General features: G+C 40.8%; 1 protein-coding gene across 3 annotated transcripts in view; it reads left to right on the top strand.

The window, feature by feature from the left end:
• Positions 1-21802, top strand: part of LOC119731276 (neuropeptide FF receptor 2-like) — an 85727-nt gene that overhangs the window by 26631 nt on the left and 37294 nt on the right. For 2 of the 3 annotated variants that reach the window (XM_038204409.1, XM_038204408.1), the window contains exons 3-4: positions 5176-5227; positions 18633-18740. The gene's annotated coding sequence lies outside the window, so the exon portion shown is untranslated. Of the gene's footprint in view, positions 1-5175; positions 5228-18408; positions 18504-18632; positions 18741-21802 lie in introns of those variants that run through there. The other variant, XM_038204410.1, reaches the window with a different exon arrangement.

Below are 21802 nucleotides of genomic sequence, written 5' to 3' on the forward strand. Positions count from 1 at the left end.
TTAAAAAAAAAACCAGTTCCGGAATATCTGGAAAAGACTCATCTACGACATGATTCGAAGTTTTTTCCCCGAATTCCAAAACTGGAAGTGAATTTTTGTTATTTTCATTTTGACTGAATCTTATTTACTTTGTTCCGAAGCCTCTTCAAACCCTAGCAGACAACATGACAGACAAAATCAAAATATTGGGAAGGAAACACTAAAACTGAATGAGGATCGAAGTCAAGGAGTTTTTGGCAATGAACTTAGAATGATTTGAATTATTTACAATTTACTTAAAATTAATTTGCTTAAACTTTAAATTATTTACGAATTCTTAAAAACATGCATTTGAAGAAAATGTTGGATATAGTCGATTCTTTCACTGTTAAAAATGTACTGAATTTTGCATTAAATTTTGATTGACATTCGATTCTCAGTAACTCCTTCGAATAAGTCACTTACTCAGTAATGACTCTGTCTACACATAGTCGCACTGGAAAGTTAGAAATGATGTTTTTGTCATGCCTGGAATGAATTAACATTGCTCCCAGCCACGCCACATTCTTGTTTGCTCCAAAATATTTTCTGTAATGGGCGCAAAATACTTCCCCCAATCATGTTAAGAGTGGAAACATTTCCAGATTTGGCTGACGTTTAAGGACTCTATTGCGTGTTGATCGGCTTGGCGCCATTTTGTCTTGCGGCGTGCCATGTTGGACTTCGTTCTATAACAAAATTATAGGGTGCGTTCGAGCGTGCTACTCGTGTTAACACGAGTATACTCCTGAGCGCGCGAACGGCAGGACTGAGTATATACGACCCGCGGGTTAGCAACAGTATGCTCTCGATCCAACCTTATCCCCAGGGCTTACATTAGTTTCAGCCTCGTTCCCTATAGTAAGAACTGGATAGGAAACTATCTTCCTGTATCCTGATTCGATACCGCAATCAGCAAGTAATGGATTTATATCACGCCGCGACGAATTGATTCTGTTTTTATCCCGGACACCGCATACAAAAAAAAAAACCGCTATCGTAAAGCACAGGCAGGCACCAGACTATCCCTAATTTGCAAACGTGTTCAAAATTTTGGACATGCAACTGATCCACTACCAGGGTGAGAGAGCAGGTAGTGGTGGGCGCGTATTGGTCGAAACCCTGGGGACGAGGTTGACTCTCGGTCAGACCGGGAGTATATACTCTTGCACCGAGAGTAATGCGCACGCAATTTTTTCTTGCACTCGGGAGTACCAAGAGTAACACGCTCGAACGCACCCATAGAGTTGCGGCATCCAAAATCTGGATTACATTCGAAATTGGCGGGAAAAATTTGTCTAAGCACGAGACAAGGTCAATTAGTAGGCCTTTAGTCAGTCCAAGTATATAACCATCACCTTCAAATTCTTCCCTCATATTTCAGATACTCGTAGCTTACTTCTTTGCAGTTACATGCAGTTGTGCTTTAACTTTTTATTTCCTCCGCCAAGGAGGCTATATGTTTTCATCGGCGTTGGTTTGTTTGTTGGTTGGTTGGTTGGGTTGTTGGTTGGTTGGTTTGTCTGTTAATTAGATAACTAAACAAGTTATGGACGGATTTGCAGGAACATATTTTTAGGGGAAGTCCTTGGTCCAAGTACAAATCGATTAGATTTTGGAAGTAATCCGGATCTGGGTCTTGATCTAGGATTTTCTTTAAAGGATTCTTCACTTTAAAAAGAAATAGGCCTACTCGCAATGATGCGTACTGACAATATGGCGGGGAATTGTTCAGCCTTGGCGGAGGTTTGCGCTCTCCGAGTGCTTTCTAACTTTTAAAAATGGGATTGCACTTTTGATTTCATAATCTCTGACTGCATTAAATTCTGACTAAGAAAACTTCAAACCAAAGAGAAAAACGAATTAGCAGCTGAGAATGAGGAATTGGAGGATGCATTATATAGGCTAATTCATTAGAGAAAAAACTCAAACACAGTATGGTAATTAGCTTATACCGTCGGATGAAAACGTGACCTGGTCTTGAGCTTTGAAAACGCCAGCTGTATTGACCATTCAGCCGAAATGACCATATAATTATGTCGGACGAAGCAATCGCCGTGCATGCCGAGGTGTCTTGGCGTGGCGCAATCAAAAACGTCCGTCATCACATATCCTCTCTGCCAGATACCGAAGCCTTAGTTTCATCAACGCGTATCATCACTCAAATCCGCAAATCATATATGATTTCACAGTAGGTAATGCCATTTGACTGACCATGCAGTATACAATGGCCAATATCTGACGGTTTTGTCAACGGGATCCGGCGGGGGATTTAACGCTTGCGGCAAGAATCGTAATTGCATGAGTCGGACGGGAAGATTCAGCGTATTCCCTCTTTTGTTTAGTTTACGTGCACGTTCAGATCAGCCAACGCGAAATCCGTAGGGTAGACGGTAGAACACCGAAGTAATCCACAAAGGTAATCGAGTGTCGCTCAATCTGTTGTCAAGAAAATCCTGTAAACGATCTCCGAAAAAAACTCCTCAAATTCGAATAATGTTCCGTTTTATTCCGACTCTTTAGATTAAACACATTTAAAATTGGAACATGTCACATATAAGACTACAAAGTTGTTCGTGAGTCTGGGTACCAGATTGTTTCGTCATTTTCTCCCCCCCCCCCAACAACCCCACCTTTTTAGAGAAACCTCACACAAATGATAAATTTAGAAACTTGAAAATGTTGAAAAATTGGCGTTCTTCTGTATGAGCTTAGTCAAGCTTTAATACATAACGCATCCGCAAATTAGCTTTATTTTCTATACAGATAGGTTTTACGTGTGTGATATATACTTATGGCAATGATAACTTCTGGACAGTAGCTCTCTGGGGCATACTTTGAATGCCTAAAAAAATAAAGAAAGTCTGGATCATTTTGTTGGTCAGGAAAGATGATCAGAAAATAATGCATTTCACACCGAGCCAGTTTCTGCCCTAAATTACGATTTAACAGCTGCTCATTATTGCCGACTGGAACTCTTTGGAAGTATCCAGAATGATGCCAAGGCTTTTCTTGACATACCAAGATGTCTCCCTTTCTGGTTGCATGTGAAAAAAAAAGACCTGATTGGTTCGCTCAATTGCTCTGAGCTGCCGGTGAAAATCATTTAGAGTTGAACGATCTATTCTTGAGGCAATTAAGGACAATGAACCATGAGACTGCACCTCTCATACAAGCTGACGGAAGTCATTAAGCCAGTTGACGGAAATCGGAAACTTAAAGTTTGCTGACTATATAATGAAATTTATTGTCTGCTGGGATATTTGCAGGAGTACGATGGGACGACGTACTACCACAGTTTCTTTGCCTTCGGATTTTGTAATGTCCACTTTGTCCGAGTATGTACTTCTAACCAAAACTAAAAACAAACCGAAACTTGTGGTGTTTTTGATAAAGATACGTGCGTTTAAGAAGATTCGATCTCCGTGCTGTGATGACCATTGTACAAAATGCGCATGCGCACACATTTCGTGCACGTCAGACTCGAGATTCTACTTACGTCATATTCCTCACTGGTTGCTGATGGAGGTCTTGTTTTCAAGAAACCTTTTTTTGATGTCTACTTCACGAGGCTAATTAACATCGTTTTTCCAGAGGTGTCTGGGGATGAACTGGTTTTGAAATCAGCAATCTGACAGTGGCACCGTGATCTCTGGGCAGTTACACTAATGAATTTTCAGTGTCGGTTGCCATGAATTCAAAAATGTATTGGCACGAATTCGTGTCCAATGCATTTACCACCGTCAGAAAATAAATGAGATCTGGCTAGACTGCAACTTCACAAGGAAAGCCCATATATAGTAGCTTGTCCGATAGCTCACGACATTGATGTAGGCCTATTCTTTTTGGTTAAGCATGGCCAAAATGTTCTTGGATTAAGCTGTAGTGGTAACTGATGGAAAATGAACAAATCCACTTTCGCGTTCAAGTGAAAACCTGACATATTGCCCACACATAATATTATGTAGTACCTCAAAACAAGTGGCGCCAGACTAATCCACATGTGGTGTATATACGAAAAACAACTAGACCATGCAGTGTAAGTCAGGCGTAGTTTCAGTATCGAGGTAAGAAACGCAGAGAGTAACGCAATCAAGACGCAAACTGCAACGCAGACTCATACGGAAACATTTTCATCCGCAAATGTCACGACAACCCAGTATCTCGCAGACGATCGGCGCAGTCTGCGCAGTCTGCGCAGTCTGCATAAGCTTCACGTTGATATGGAAACTAGGCTTCACATGACAGTTGTACTAGTGAAAGTTGGAGGTCAGTCAGTGTGTCAGTCAGTCACTAACAATGAAGACACCAGTCTGACATTCTGAGACTGGCACAAATCGCACGTTAAGTTGTAACGTAGAGGAGACCCACATTGTTACTCTACTCTCTAAACAACATATTGATGTGGCAAACAGGTAGACTGAATTTCAGCTGCTATTTTCGCTAAGATGTATACAAGCGTCCGTATTGAAATGAAGCTGTGAACTATACAAAGAAATACAAAGAAAGCAAATATTAAAGGACTTCTACACACATTTGCCTTTAAAAAGAACACGGACTTCTCAGTACCTTTGTATAGGGCTACACTTGGCCATCGTGTATGATGATCGATTAAAATATAAAGAAAGAAGCGTTTAGACGTTAACAGATTGATAAATATATTTCAGCAATTCTTAAATTAGAAGAATTAAAAAACTTCATCGCAAAATATAGTTTACTCAAAACAGAAAGATGTGGGCCTAGCTGTAAATGCGAGTTTTTCCCCTTCAAAATCGACAAGTGTTCCTTTTTTTGTGCATCGTACAAATGCCCCTATATCATTGACCCCTCACAGATTTTCCAATATCGTCATTTGCAATCCCGTTGTTAATAAGCATTCAATGCCATAATCACCTGATTAATTGATGTGGCACAATCAGTTGCTAATTGTGACAAGGCCATTTTGGCTTTAAGCCTGAGTTCCCCTCTGTATTATACCTCTGATTTAATTTCCCACCGTGACCAGTGGCCAAATGCCCGGGGGAATTACTGTCTATCACTGTTTGCCAATTTAAACTCCTTAATGAACGGACCAGACTCGCAATGAGATTTCATCCGTCCGCTTGATGAAGATCGATGCCAAACTCATTGTTGTTTTAATTCTTTCTTTTTTTGCAGGTCGCATTGGTATGAGTTTTTGTAGCTGGAAAAGACTGCAGGATCACTGAAGGTGAGACCAGTAAAAGTAGTGAAATTTATGTGTTGTGGTTTCAGCAACCCTAACAATATAAACAATTTAGTCAGCATGCGACGGTTTCGTTCCATTCGTCCAGCGTTTTATACTATGGTATAAGGTAAGAGCAAAATCATAATCTGATAAGGTTTTTAGACCGCTCCCTATACTATAAAAACTGGTTTTGTATGTTCTATTGTAAACTATGCTTCATTCAAGATACTTTAATTTAAAACCCTAACACCTAGTATAGGCCCGTTTGCGAGGAGCCATCCTCAATCCTCCCAAATCCTCCAAAACTTGTGCACATATTTAAGTGAAGGATACCCACTGCCTCAATCCTTCAAAATCCTCCAACAGCTCTGCCTCTCACAATGCATTCAGCCTCACTCCTCCAAAAATCCTCCTCTTCTTGAAACACCATTCAGCCTCAATCCTCCAAAATCAACCGATACTGATCGTCAGTGTGCCCTGAATCCTCCACAATTCTTCAAAATTGTATGTTGCATTCATCCTCAATCCTCCAGAATCCTCCAAAACCGCCCGGAGGACTTTGGAGGATTGAGGAAGGTACTTATATGTACACGTTTTGCAGCTGCCATGACTGGTTTGTTACATTAATGGTCTCAAAGACGATCAAGTTGATTTTCAGTCTTAAAGGTTACATAGGCCTACAACTTTGCTTTTGTTGTAATTTTCAGAAATGGATAGATTTGAGAATTAGTGTTTTAAAGCAAATATTGTTACACTGACCTGTTTGAAGTTTTGCGTACATAGATGCTGGAAAAACCAAGAAAAACATGCTGTTGTTCCCCTACTTCAAACGAAACAGAGCAATTTATAGACGTATAGGATATTGTTAGGTCAGGGAACCAGACTAGCTGGCTTGCACCCGTTCACGGATGTGTAACTGATTGCAAACAAATGTGGACTATTTTGGTAAATTGGGTGCAGTATTTGAAAACAAGTCAGTTTTGTTTCCCAACGATGGTCGTCCGACCATTGTTTGAAATTGATACAAAAATTCCACTTTTCTTGAAAATGACAGCACACCAGGTGCCATGATTTCACAGGAAGCTTGAGACTATTATACCGCCAAGTAAGGTATTTCATAATATTTTGGCAGTTTTGTTTTTTGATGTTTGCAAATATTACCTTTAAACAGCTAACGTTTTCGTAAAATTGAGTCCTTTGAAACAAAATATTCCCTGTTCAGCCTTTATACAGGAAGATGTAAGGTTTGTTTTTGTTTGGGTATTGTCCACTCGGTTATACATTGCCTATAATTCACAATCATCACTGCACACTCTCCAATCTTCGGTCATCATTGACAAGTTAGGTGAATACCCATCTCCTTAGGCCAAATTATTACACCTGACTCAGTCCATCAGTAAATTGCAATTTACGTGGAATGGCGCTCTGTGTACAAAGTGTCGAGAACAAATATTGACAGCACAAGAAAGACTTTGAAGGAGATACAAAAAAGCTGAATTGTGTGTATTGAGAAAAGCAAACGGTACCTACGTGCCAAACAAGATCGAGGGCCACACAAATTTTTATCATTTTGATAAATTTGATGTGGAGTAGGTTCGTAACTTCGATTGATGACTTTCACTTATAAGTTGCGTCTCCGCAACGACCACGCCGTGTACATATACGCAAGGTATTCAGGCGGAAACAGTTTAAACATCATTAGGTATAGCACAGTTGAATAAGCCATTTGCGAGTTAAATTTGAATAAAATCTGGAACGCTGACTTAATACAATGCTTTGCACGTTTTAACCTAGCATTCTCCTGACCAAAGAGACTGTTACTATATCACGTGATTTGGGGCAAGCCTTATGCTAGCAACCCCCAGCTCCGGCATGGTCTGGTGTCTTTGTACCATTCTCACCCATTGTGAACAATGTATTGGTGCTGAGCGTCTCTTACGTAACTATGCAAGAGCTTGCCCCGAATCATGTGATTAGCAACAGTGTCTTTGGTCTGGAAAATTCAAAGTTAAAATGTGCCAAGCATTCTGAGCAAGTCAGTGTACCACATGTTTTTCAAATGTAAATCCCAAAGGGTATAGGTTACTCGTAAATGGCGTATTGGAACAGTCTCCCTGGTTTTAGAAACCAAGACAAGTTGTCTTGCAAACATAGGATAATTTTATATACAAGTGGGATGCCGCGCTTTGTGCGGCACCCGCTAACTGGGTGGAGTCATATACTACTGTTTTTACTTTGATCTCAATTTGCATGTTGACCCGAAATGGGCGTGGTAAGCCTTGATGAAACATCATCGCCATATTTTCCCCAATGAAAGTTATGTTTTTCGTAATAGCGATACGTTTTGGAGTGTTTTCATTGAGATACTGTTGTGATATTTAATTATTCAAAGTCTGAAAGAAACACATTTGCCAAAAAAGTAAAACAAAATAAATAAATCTTTTTTTTTTCACGTGCCAGCCGTGACGTCAGAGGAGAGTGAAATCGGAGCATATATACATACCATTTAAGCACCTGCACAATTGTTGACATCATAAATAGCACAGACACACATACATCAGACAGACATCAGACAAACAGACACAGACAAACAGACATCAGACAAACAGACATCAGACAAACAGACATCAGACAAACAGACATCAGACAAACAGACATCAGACAGACAGCGTAGGATATTTTAATATAGGATGACAAATATAATGACCTTTGAGATAAGACATCCCGTCATGGAAGCATACAGTGTCTTTCTTATAGATCTCAGTCTATTGCGTGGTTCATTTAATTGATTTTAATGGATGTTATTGATTCTAAACTTCTTAACAAAAATCTTGCTCGTTTCCTTAAACTTGATGCTACGGCAGACGTAACAATACCCAACCAAAAATATCCTTCCAAAAAAAAAATAATGAAAACAGATTTATCTGTTCTTTCTTAAAAGTAATATTTTATTTGAGGTAATGCTAATAGAGTTATAGCGGTTATTTTGTTAACTCTAGTTTAAGTCCCATTATGTAAAATCTGTAGTCATTTCAAATTTACATGCTGCGGCGCCTCTATATACATTAAGCTCTTGTTCATTAATTGACACAGGTGGATACAGCGGACGCGTAGTTGTGTACTTTAGCGCTAACCATAAAGTCAACTCAAGCTTTGCCGCTCAGTCATCGGTAATTCCGAAGTCCAATCACAGTTTACCTCTGTCTTAATCATATATTTCATCGAGGGAGATTTTTTTTGCGAATTCCAGCTCCCTGCAACCGATGTGTTGCGCGCGTTGTGTGTATCAATTTTAACGCGGGTCCGACACACGTCATTTTGGACTCTCCCGCCAAATTTGAGGCATGCGTTTCCGATCGCGCGCGAACAGACGAAGAATGTCAGTGATACGAACGTCCGCGTTGACAACTTAACTGGCGCCAAGACTTGTATACGGAGCGATCAAGGACTTTTTAAAGGGCCAGCTTGGTTAGGCTCAAAGTTGTGAACCGAAAAATCTTGGTTGTGAGGTTGTCATATTTTTTGGTTTAAAATTACGAGGCAAGAGGGCCGTCAGATTGATTGTCTTGCCATTCATCAGATGGTAAGATCAATGAACTGGTCACTGTGCCTTGTAGTTGGACAGTTTTGTTCGAGTGCTAATTTATTTGGTTTCTTGGTTAGTTGCAAAGGTTGGCTGACTGATTGGTCGTTGGTTGGTATTTTAGTTGATTGTCGGGTTAATTGTTAGTTAATTGTTTCATTAGTTGACAGTGGCTCCGTAGTTGACGTTTATCAGGGGTGTGACATCTCAGCTTTAAAGCTGATTTCAGGTTTTTTGTTTTAGATTTCATCTTTTTCCTCACTAGGTTGTGTACAAAAGTATAGAAGATTTCCAAAGTTCAGCTTTTTGCACGTTTTTCAGCTGTTTTTTTTTATCAGTGGTCACTCACACCCCTGGTAATAAACACTGTATACTCAGTGTGTTACCTGCCGAGTGAAAGTTGGACGAAAAATCACTCGGGTGGGACTCGAACCCACGACCTGCTGCTTTCTAGTGCAGACGCCTTACCACCCGACCACCGAGCTTGCGGGGTCGGTTGGCTGGTTCGAATCTGGTGTACATGTAGCAGCGGTATACCACAGTTAAACTATTTATAAGATGAAGGGCAAAACTTAATATTGATTTACATCACCCCGACGCAAATTCCATCTTATGAACGGCTTGGTCTATAGATTATTCGGTTATTTCAAGTTTACCCATTGTGATCACAACGACCAATCCCTGTCCTAAAACCTCAATACGTTCGACTGAGGCATCTAAGCCCTGCAACTGTCAGGTTCTGTAAGCCAGGCCAATTCACGCCAACCGACCTCCCTTTTTTTTTTTACTCCTGCTGAACCGTTTATTACAGTAATGGCCGGATAGATGTTTCACCGCGCACCCGAAAGCTCGCTGCTGACAGAGTTACCATCGGCAGCACATTAAAGCTGATACTAGCGAACGGGCCGGCGGAAATTGCACGGAATACTTCAACGTTGGGGTGTAAATTCCTCCCGCGTGACAGTAACAGAGAGGCGAGTTGCACAGAGCTGCCGAGCTTATGGATTTATCTAAACCATCAGGCCCAACTGTTCTGTAATGTTGGTTGTGACAGTTTGCGGGCATATCTTTCTTCGCCATGTTAATTTGTCGAGTTATATTTTCTCCACTGGAGGTTTCATGAAATTGTTGGCAAATGCTCGGTTTCCGTTCGCGATAATCAGTACGTTTCAAGGGCCCTTAGCATGAATTTGACTGTGAACACATTTTATGCAACTACTGTCACGTATACTGAAACAACAACGAATTGCCAAAGAAAGGAAAATTAACGACAGCAAAATGTCCAAAATTCTGGAAAATATTGCTGCTGAATCAGCTGTAACATTGAGATTTCTGCCAGGTATCACACTTTTGCTCATGAATATGCAAATTTACATTAGCATAAAAACCACAACGGCACCAAAATGCCCTTAGAAATGGCAAAATGAAAATAAAAAATAAGGTTAAATGGGACCCAAAGGTGCATTTGCTAGGACTGCAGGAAAAGAATAACATTACATGGGCCCTTTAAACAACATACTTCGGGAATTACAGAATAATCATGGTTATATATTATTTTCCCCCACTGTAAAGTGTTGATCTCATCATCTTCCACAGCATCTTCCACATCGGCTTAATATAGGCGGTTTCACCAGAATGTTTGTTTATTATCAAAATTAAAGAGATCCGCGTCCTCCAAGATTGTAATTTGTCATTTTGTATGTAATGTATTACGAATGCACTCCATTACAAGAGCTTTCATTTTTCTTTCTCCAAGATGTAATAAGTTTCAAGCAACAGAGACAATATTGTTTTGAGTAGGCCTATACTCTACAAGAGACTCTAATGATGCTTGTCGGTTTTCCATTCAATTCAATTCAGTGTAAGTGCCACATCAAGTAATACTGTTCAAAACACAATAAATTCCACGAAAAATCTGCAACTAAAAATTGCGAAATTTGAGAGCAGCTATTTTTTTCCATCCTATATAGTTGTATACGCATTTTTGGGTGTCGTTCAAAATAAATGCTCTTGGTTTCCACTAAATTGGGTTTTAAGGACGCTTGTCTGCAAGACGCAAGCTTAACATAATGATCAAAACGTGTGTGTTATTAAAATGCGCAGCACGTTTTGTCGTGCATAGTTAATGCGCAGTACATTTTGTTCTGCAAGGTTACGATCTCCCATGCTGACTGTGTTTCTATTTCTGCGTTCGGTAACATGAAAAGAAAAAGTATTGCTTGGTAACGAGTTTGACACGAGTTTTACTAAGCGCTCGACCCCTCGCCTGAAATTGTGGTATTGTTCAAAGAAGCGACCGCACATCTGGCTTGACGTATTCATAGGCAAACAAAATAAAATAAATAAATTGATGAATGACCTTTCGAAGAGTCTAGGAAACATTTGTCCGGGAGTTGTCCTCGATGTGTTTATAATTTATGTGTCTATATTATAGTGTATGGACATTCATCATGTTTATAAGTAATCACATTTGGAATGGTGCAACAGATTCGTTGCTGACGGAGGTTTCTTCACCAGCTACGGCCTTACTGTCTTGAATTGCGTTAGTGATTTAGGTATCGGAGGCTACCTAAAGGCACCAAAATATGTTAATTATGACACACCACGTTTACACGCGCAGAATCACGCGCCTACACGCGCAGACCCACGCGCAGAACCACGCTCCTACACGCGCACACCCACGCATGTACACGCGTAGACCCGTGCGCCGTCTTTTTATTCTATATCTATGATAGACCCATTGATCTCCATATACACGTCTGTGTATATGGAGATCAATGGATAGACCCATGTGTCTCTTTATTCTATATCTTTGGTGCCTACACGCGCAGACCCACGCGCAGACCCACGCGCAGAACCACGCTCCTACACGCGCAGACCCACGCATGTACACGCGCAGACCCGCGCGCCTTCACGCACAGATCCGGACGCCTACGTGCACGTCAGCCGGCCCTGCAGACCGTACCCACGCGCACACGAAGAACCTTTCATGAAGAAGTTACCAATAGTTGCATGTTACGGTTTCTTGCCTCTGGTGATAAAAATTAAGCCAAACGGCTTTTGTTTGTTTTCAAGAACTGCACAGCAAACGTTGCCAAGTGTCAGACATAATTTGAACGAGGCACAGAGGGTTGGAGAGCACTCGAACCATGACAGGATGGGTGTAGGAAGGCGCTAGGGGGCGTCTCAAGTTTTCCCATTGTCATCGGACTTTGAGTCGCGCTGTCCCATTCCACACCCTTGGTTTGCATGCCATTCAAGCAGACAGACCTATTTCTTACGATGACGTGATAACATTTTCCAAAACCCACAGTTTGTTTGTATAGCGTTTTGACAAGCATTATGACTTTGGTGGACTGTAGAAAGCGTGTCACAGTTATTCAATCCTACTACTGTAAGTTTCGTATACTGAGGGCAATTGGAAAGAAATGCCTTTGAAGGGATTTCAAGTATGAAGTGGAGGAGAAGTCTCCACGTAAGGCAACGTTTGACGTATAATTTTGCTTTCTTGTTTTCTTGCTTTTAATACAACCGTACTTTGAGAGGAATACTACCCAAAATTTACCACAAAGTACCGTACCTTAAACTTATTAATCTTCTACTCGGTGTGCAGGTGAAACACGTCAAAGAGTTGCAACACATGTCCCTATTTTTGAAGTTGGAAATCCGTTTCTGATAGCTGTGACAGTATAATTGTTTAACGAAGTTGCAACCCACGAGAACGACCCCTCAACACCGATCATAACGCATGCGATTTGTAGTCAAATATCATTTGTCGCAAAGGGTAACAGTGGTATGTCAATAAACCCCGACTGGCGCACAGTGAAGTGTCCGGGTGTAAAGTGTAAAAGACAAATGGGTTTTTCAAGTTTCTTATTGCGTTGTGGGTGACTCGTAGGTGTAGAGTCCGATGTTGAAAGAAACTGTTTTTCAATTTCATAAAATTAACAGTAATTTCGAACTGTTTAAAGGCAGAAGTCCTCAAAAAAAAATTTGTATCGTTTTCATTTGTTACCCACTTTTTATTTTTGGAGATAAAGCATCCAGAAATTAATTGAGATCAGTCGAAATCGAAAATCTGCTGAGGCTAAAGAAGGAGCGCGAAAAGAAGGAGTCAGCATTTCCATCGCTTTAAAGGACCACAACTGTCGAACACTCATCGAACTAACATCGCAGTCGATCGGACGTGTAAGCATTCATAAATCACACAATGCAAACAGGCAATATTATACAACACCTGAATAAATCCCTGTCATCTGATTGGTTGATCATTGATCACATGTTATTGAATTATTCGTCCCAACGCACGGCGCGCGCGCGGCGCGCAGCGCACAGTGCACGGTGTCATCGCTACTGGCGGTGGCACTGTTTTAAATCGAAATTACTTGAATATGATGGTTCTCAACCTGTTGAACAGTTTGCATAAATTAAATATGATGAACTTCCTTGTCAAACTTTCAAACAGTTTTTAACCTGACTAATTGGCTATTAAAAGTCAACAAATCAGATGACAAGGATTTATTCAGGTGTTATATAAAACAAATAATGAATGTTTCACGTTCGTGCAATGGAAAGAATAATTTCATTCGGTGACAGGTGGAATGGAACATTTCATCTGTCACCTCATGAAATTATTCTTACCATTGCACTCACAGACATTCATTATTTGCATATTATTGTTGTCATGTAAACAGCGGGAACTATTTTCTATCTCTGCTTGATGATAACCATAGGAAACATCAGTGTTTCCTCTGAGTTCTTCAACCTCGACCTCCGCAATAAGCCTCTGTACAGCTGACGTCACACTTTGATTACGTGTGTGCTTTCCTATGGTGTTCAGTGGACCATGGGCCCCCACCGGCTCCATAGGAAAGTGCACATGTAAACAAAGTGTGACGTCATCAGTACAGAGGCTTATTCAAGTCAGATTGTCTCTTTAATTCCGGTGGTGTATTTCACCACTTCGATACACGTCTTTCAGAAAAAAATAACCTTACCCATTTCGAACAAGACAAATGTCATTGTTCTATCATGGATATATTGTTTCATTGTTGAGACAAGCTATGAGAACTCCGAAACTGAAAAAGTGCTGATATTGTATCTAAAAAGTTAAGAAGAAGAAAAAAAGACACTGAAGCTACTCGTGTAACGCATTAAGTTTAGCAGCTGTAATTAAATATTTGTACAGTGAACTTACACCGGGTTTGCATACACGTTATCCAATAAATCTCTAGTAAATTAAAGGGCGAATACGTATAAGTTAAATTAGTGTTTTTGTAATATCAGTCGTATAATACCCCTCGTGTATCGTTCACTAATGAATGATGGATGGTGAATTTAGAAATTGATCCCGTTTGAGATGTAAAACCTGTCATAATTAGGATGTAAAAATTCTGTGCAGATGTTTGTGAATTCAACATATAAGCGAGTTCATCCAGTTGTGATTTCAAGATATGCTAATTAAAACAACCCACAAATCATCATAGTAAAGATTTGGTTGATAAAACAAGTTTAATACGATGCAGATCCCACAAAGTGTCCTGATATTTGCCGACCTCTGGAAGCTTAATCCTTGTGGTGCATTTTAAATTAATCCAAAATTACTCTCAACCGTGCAGCATATTAAGTAAGGACTTATCCCTGAATTATAGTTAATATACAAACATTTGCAAACATCAAAACACAAAACTACCAAATTATTATGAAATACCTTACTTGACGGTATAATAGTCTGAAGCATCCTGTGAAATCATGGCATCTGGTGTGCTGTCATTTTTAAGAGAAGTTGAATTTTTGTATCAATTTCGAACGATGGTCGACCGACCATCCTTGGAAAAAACCTGGCTTTTTCTTCCAAATACTGCCCCCAATTCACCACCCCAATTCACCAAATTTAGTTCACCAAATTCAGTCTACATTTTGTTTGCAATCGTTTACACATTCGTGAACAGGTGCAACCCGGCTAGCCTGGTTCCCTGACCAGACAAACCCTCGTGGCACAGGAGAGAACCAACGCACAACTCTACTCACATGCGATCCGCGGCAAGGATTCGAACCGTGGTCACCTTGGTGAGAGGCGAGCGCTTTACGCACAAGCCAACCATGCCACCCATGGTTGGCTTGTCCATCCATGAACACAAAACTTCAAACAGGCCAATGGAACAATATTTGCTATAAAATACTCCCCCCCCCCAAAAAAAAAAATCCATCCATTTCTGAACATTACAGCAAAAGCAAATGTTGCATACTGTACCTTTAATGGGACGAAAGCCCCATTACAAATTGGAGTTCAGGAGGTCAGAAATTCTCTGCTGCAGAAAAGAAATTGATACACAAAAATTAATAAGATACACTTGTTGCTTGGCACGTTTTCCCATCCAAGTTTATCTGCTTGAATGATGGAGATCAGGGCAGGGAAATTATTTTCGGGCAACTGGGATCACGATTTCAACGAGCGGATGTCATGTTGAAAAGGTTTGCAGTACATGTACACATAGAAATATGGGCGTGGTTTTCTGTAATCCCCGAGGGCAAGCTTATTGACTGACTCCCCGACCGACTCCCCGACTCCCCGACTCCCCGACTGACTAACTGACTGACTGACTTTCACATGTTATCCGGGCAGTGTAATAACGGATAGGACCCCTGTGACGCATGTTTGTTTTACATAAACTATGTGGACATTCCTTTGTTTTCGTGTAGTTTAGAAAACTTGTACAAAATAACTTTACTTTAACTGTGAAAACTCTTTAAACCCAATTTTTTTCTCTATGATTCCCTTTAGTGTTTCTCTTCATTTCTCCACGGATAAACCTACCCAAAAATGCCTCTAAACCTGTTTTCCAGAGAGGGCGAAGCGTTATGCAGACACGGCTTAGTCCACACAACGTCAACACAACCTGCATTATAATTATGGACATCTTTTGTTCACAAGTACAAGTCCACATAGTGAATGTAAGACAAACTCACCCCCGTTTGTTTATTGTTGGGGACTGAAAGTAAGAAAATAATTGGAAATTACCTTATACGACTCTTGAGCTCGATCCGTTTTCTAAAAAAAAAAAAATAAACAAAAAATAAATAAACAAAGACCAGGTTTTTGAAGTGCAGTGTAAGCAGGAAAGAGAGACATTATTCCTTCTGGAAATCAACTTTTTTCTTCACGCACAGTCCCTGCTGGGCTGTCATTTCAGGTTTTTGACGGCGGCATCCCAAGACGACTTGGTATATATGACAAGAAAGACGCTCGGTATTAAACGTCAAGTTTCTCTGTTATCTTACCCCACAGCCGTTCGCTTTGTCTGTTCGCAGCTCCGGTGGGAGTTGGTACTTCGTATCGCAGATGCGTTGTGGAATAACAACACGCTTACGGCACCAGTCTCTAGACAATCGCCCAGACTGTCCATTCATCAGATTTGGGGAATCAGTCGTCCTACCTAATTTGCACAGCCAAGTTGAACAAACAGTTTTTGACGAATTTTGAAAATATTTTTTCCTTTTACTAGAGGAAGATTTTTTTTTTTTTTTTTTTACTTACTAAAGTTAGCTGGAAAGTTTGCTGGGAAAATCGCCCGGGGAACGTAAGGAAGGGAAAGAAATGAAGTTTAAAAAGAACTGCTTCCTGTTTTGACCTGCATCTCAAATGGGATTAAAAAGTTCTCCAGGTTGTTTTTTAGGGTACAATCCGGTTACAATCTGAATGGACAAGAATTCTCCAAAGTTTTGTTTTGGGGAGAGAGAGAAGATATCTGCGTCCTTTTGTATAAACACCGGGAAATATAATAGTTGATTATCAAGCAGTCCAGAGGCAATTTTGTTACGTGAATACAGGGAAACTAAATAAAGTCGTCATTTTGACTTTCCTATAGAGAATCGATACTGTATCAGTGCATATATACTGAAATGTGTATCCTTGTGGAGACATTTCTTTGGTCTCGTGTACTAAAGTTTTCGAGTTTGAAAGTGCAGTTTCAAAATGCTCTTATTTTAACCAGAATGAATTTCCTTGGCTGAAATTCGGACTTAATATCCCTTTTCTAAAACTTTTCCATTTGCGACAAATCAACCCACCTTGGAAATTCCTAGTTTTTGAGTAAAATCCATATATCTATTGCGTGAAAACCGTGTTGAGACGTATTTATCTGTAGAAATTGCCCTGTGGAGACGTATACAATCTTTTGTTCCCTATTGTGTGCATGTCTCCAGAGGACACGGTGTACTAAATCCACTTTACCCCAACTGCAATTGGAAACTTGATACGCAACTGTAAAAAGCAAGTGACACAATTTGAAACAAAGGCTAATCAGCTACGTTGAGGCTGTACTAGCACTCGTCAAGGAGTCCACAGGGCCCGGAACACCTGAACAATCAACCGGACTCATATACTGACCCGACTGACCGGGCTGGATTGCCGTATCCCGCCTGGCCACGCGGGACATATCGCCGGATGCCCCCAAACGGCCCTATCGCTTAAACAAAGTCGCCGTAAATCACCAATTGACACTTTTGTTTTGACTGCTTCAATCAGAAAGTTTCAGGCGCTGCGCGGTGCTGTTCCGTGTGTTGGATAGAAGTGTCAGGACACTTTGTATTAATTCGAGCAGTATCGTTACTTCCAATTAATGTCTTTTGTATTAAACACACAGCCGCCCTTTTCAAATGCGATAATTCAACAGAGGGCGCTATTTTGGGCGTTACTCAGCAACAGCGCGTGCGACTTTCAGTAAACGTTAAACAAATTCAGAAGTTTTTGAGTCAAAGGTAAAATTGTGTATGTTCTTGGACTGATTTCATTGCGCAATCCAGTTTTTGTTGTGTTTCTGGCAGTGTCTAATTAACCAATTTAAACAGAAAGCAAAAACACCAGTAGATTTGGTCAGCACAATACATCTATAGGCCTACTATATGGCGAGTTTGTATACTCTACATGTACTTAGCATGTACATCTTGCAACAAAAAGGCCTTAAGCCCGAGTTGATCCGATTCAACAGATGCTTGTTCACGGCGTAGACTACTCGCGTGCAGGTCACATGACGTCGGTTGCACCACGAACTGACGTATCCCATTTTTTTGTGTTTCGAGAAAAACAGATTTAAAGTTGGTCATTATTTTGTAGGCTCATTCCATATACTCCCTGTGTAAGAATTCAAGCTGTTTCGTTTTTGCTAGTAAATTATAGATTGAACTTTTATTGTATGCAATCCGTGTGCATCTGAGTTGCTTAGTTTTTGAGAAATTCAGTTCCAAAGTTGAGTATCACAGGCACTTTGCTTCCAAGTCACACTAAACACTTTGCTCTAGGCTTCAGAATTCCAGAGAATGCCAGGGTGTTAAGAAGTTATTAGTGCGGGACCAGTGACCTAATGGGGAGGACTGAAAGCTACAAGCTTAAGCCAGCCCTCCCAACTCGTCACGTGGTGCTAAAACCACGCCCTCCACAGTTCACCAACAGCAATTCAAAACACATTCCTACTGACTGCTGCGGTAATAGTACAGTCGGGTGCCCTGCTTGTGTTATTGGTGATTCTGGCAAAATGATGTCTGGGGTCTGTACGGTAAAACGGATCAAGGCGCATGGATTCTGTTTTTAGCGGTGATGACAGACAAGCTCAGACCATACGCAATCGGAACAGCAGAAACGAAAGACCATGGCTTACTTTGCTCCTCGTACCATAGAGCTAGCTCTATGCTCGTAAGGTGAGTAGTGTAGGCCTACATGTACTTCAAAGCGATTCGGAGGCATCAAATGATTTGAAAGACTTGTCAGAGGACCAATTTGGAAATGAAGATTGATTCTGTTTCCCGTTCTTCTATCAATTTGTACAGGAGACAACTGATCAATGACGAATCAATGGCCAACTCATAGGACAAGCTGGTGAATTTGTTGTGATAGGGACAAGAAGACGACTGTAAAGAAACGACTGAATAAAAGAGGTAAGGCAATCAAAAATTTGTAGTACAATTTTAGATTGTTACTTTCACAAGGTTCCTTTCCCAGTTCTTTGAGAGGGAATGTATGTCCCAGAGGTCAGCCTAGTGACACCTTTGTACCTATCTCACTGACTGACTGACTGACTGACTGACTGCCCCTTGTGATCCGGGCAGTGCGCTCGTATAGGCATCCCGGTAATGTTAATGAATGGGCTAAGTCCGGGCGATTGTATAGACTAGATGTATACGAAAGAACTTTCGTAAGGACATTCTTGTATCAATTGAATAGAATTTCCTGCGCTTTGTGGCCAGCTTTATTAGACCTGTCCTACCCAAATGGATGGGGTAAATTGGCCCAATAATTTTGTAGATCAGGTGCTATAAAGACTATCAGAAAATAGCCACTCCTAAAGAATTTTGTGCTCTCGTGGAACTCGAATACCACGGACAGTAGGCCGACATCTTAAATTTGGAGACGAAAACTCTGGGTGTGGTGGTCTGAATATAAAAACAAGCGCGAGTGCACAATAATTAGCTCTGGCCCGTTCCGGAATGTCTCACTTCAAATGCAAAGTTGACGCGCATGTGCATCGATCGAGACAATGAGGCGTGTTCCGAAAAACTGTCGCCAAGAGTGCATTTACTGACGACGGCATTGCATTTGGTCAATTTGTGGTCAATTGGTAATTATATTTTGGGGAAACGTTTTTGGTCAATTTTCCGGGGACAGACCTACCGACCGACCGACCGACCGACCGACCGACCACCAAGTGACATGTTGAAGCTCCTGCAAGAGCTTAAAAAGATTCATCTAGGTGCCTAAAATATCTTGTCACCATACCGTCTGCGGCAGTTGACATGATTGAGTTGGCATTTCTTAAATGGGACCCGAACACTTAAAGTACCAGCCCCATGTCGGCCACTGAGAGATATATAAAGTCCGTCTTTTGTCGGGCAGTGATCAGTTCACGCACGGTCGAGTCTCTCCTTTGGACGGCCACGGGAAACCCTTTTTTATGCAGCTCGTTGTTATTCTCTCGGAGTAAGGGGGAAAACAGATCTAAGTACTGCAGGTGTCTGAGCAAAACCAACACGAAATGTATGCGTCCAATGACACGGAAAAACTCATCCAGGGATTAGGGAGAACTCTCTCTGGGAGCCTTTTGTATGGTTGGTACCCGAGGATTAAGAATGCTCTCTCCGGTTGTGAAAGGGATGGCCAGTTCTTTATAGCCCCGGGCGTTACCATTAAGACCCAAGAGACACCCACTTTATAAGCATTAAAGGGAATATACGACAAAGTTTTTACGTAAAAGCTTACTAGGATGTTGGTAAATGACAGTCTAAAGCATCCTGTAAAATTCTGGCACCTGGTGTGAAGTCATTTTCAAGAAAATTGTATTTTTGTATACATTTCCAACGGTGGTCGGCCGACCACCGTTGGAAAACCTAACTATTTTTCAACTACTGCTCCAAATTTACCATATTTTTTTTTCAGTCCAAATTTTTTTTGCTTTTGGTTACACGTTCATGAACGGGTGCAGGCCAGCTAAACTGGTTCCCTTTAATAGCTAACAAATTTCCGGCATCTATAAATTGATCCATTTTATCTTTAGTGGAGTAAGGATACAAAACAACTTGAACATTTTAGTTTTTCTTGGTTTTCATGTATTTTTGAACACAAAACTTCAAACATGTCAGTGTAACAATATTTAATCTATTATACTCACCTGTCAAATAGTTCATTTCTGAAATTACAGCGAAAGCCAATGATGTACATTCCCTTTAACCTCGTGAGGTTTGATGTGCGTATTCAAGAAGGGAGAATGCAAATGTGTAAGAGCGAAATACAGGAAGCGAAAAATGCCGATCACACATGAGAGCAACAAGAGCAAATACAACCACGAAACGTCTTAATATTTCCAGTGTTAAACTTTGAGGTTTTGTGGTAAATTTGGACAGGAATTAAATCAACTAAAGACTTTAATTGTCTTCAGATTTCCCCAGAGTCCCTGCGCTTTTGACGCACTATATTGTCAGTACCAAAGATAGCATGGTAAAGTTTACCGTTTAGCGACACTTTACTTGGACATTGTACCAGCAGCACGCACACGGCTAGTCTCGTGCCCACGAGGCACATTGGGCAAATAATTGAACGCATATTCAGGCGGGTAGCCCTGGGACTGTTCTGACGCTGAGCTGAATGGGTAAACGTCAATGGTGTGACAAATGTAAATCGCGTTGGTTATACCATGGTTGTCAGCGCGAAGGACTATCCGCGTACTTGGAAGCTAATGCATCCTCGCGAAATCTCGAGAGACGCTATCCAAAGTCTCGTCATGTCCTCGTGCGTATATGTACAGGGGAGCGTGGTTGGAAGACCTGATCAGTTTTGGGGTTAACGTACGCTCACGATTCAGCCTCGATAAACCTGACCTTTCAAAAGTTATAAAACAGACGTTGCTTCCAATGCGAAACACGAATTCCCTGCTTAATTGAATTGATGGAAATCAATAATTTAGCAATTTCACACAGAAGCTGCGAACTTATTAAACACCTTTCCCTTCTTGTTGGTAGTTTATTTTTTAATAACAATAGCGAGAAACTGTCAGGCCGTCCGTGGAAATTCGCAAGGCATAGGAGACCATTTGACTCTAGAGGGCGTTGTTTATGATACAGATTTGTCTGGAAACATAATTGCTGCGTTTGAGGCTGTTTCCGGCATTTCTAATAATACTTTTAAAGGGCCATTACCATCCTGGAATGCGTCCAATTGGGCTACTAAACGCGTTTCAAACGAACTTATATTAATTGGAAAGAGCATTTAAAAGTAGTATATAAACGACCACACAACCATCCTTTAAAAACTGGGCGTTTTGTGTTGTTGTTCCGAGAACCATGCGAGAACGAATTTCGGAGGTCACATTTTGACGCATAAAAATCGAGCTGTTCAGTGCTAGTTGTACATCCAGCTTCACAGTCGCATTCTGATGCAGAAGTGTAAGAAACATTTTTTTTTGCATTGGTGCTGTGTGTATTATGTAAAACACACACAACGTGTACAG

This window comes from Patiria miniata, unplaced genomic scaffold (genome assembly GCF_015706575.1).
Source record: "Patiria miniata isolate m_02_andy unplaced genomic scaffold, ASM1570657v1 HiC_scaffold_23, whole genome shotgun sequence".
Taxonomy (NCBI): Eukaryota; Metazoa; Echinodermata; class Asteroidea; order Valvatida; family Asterinidae; genus Patiria; species Patiria miniata.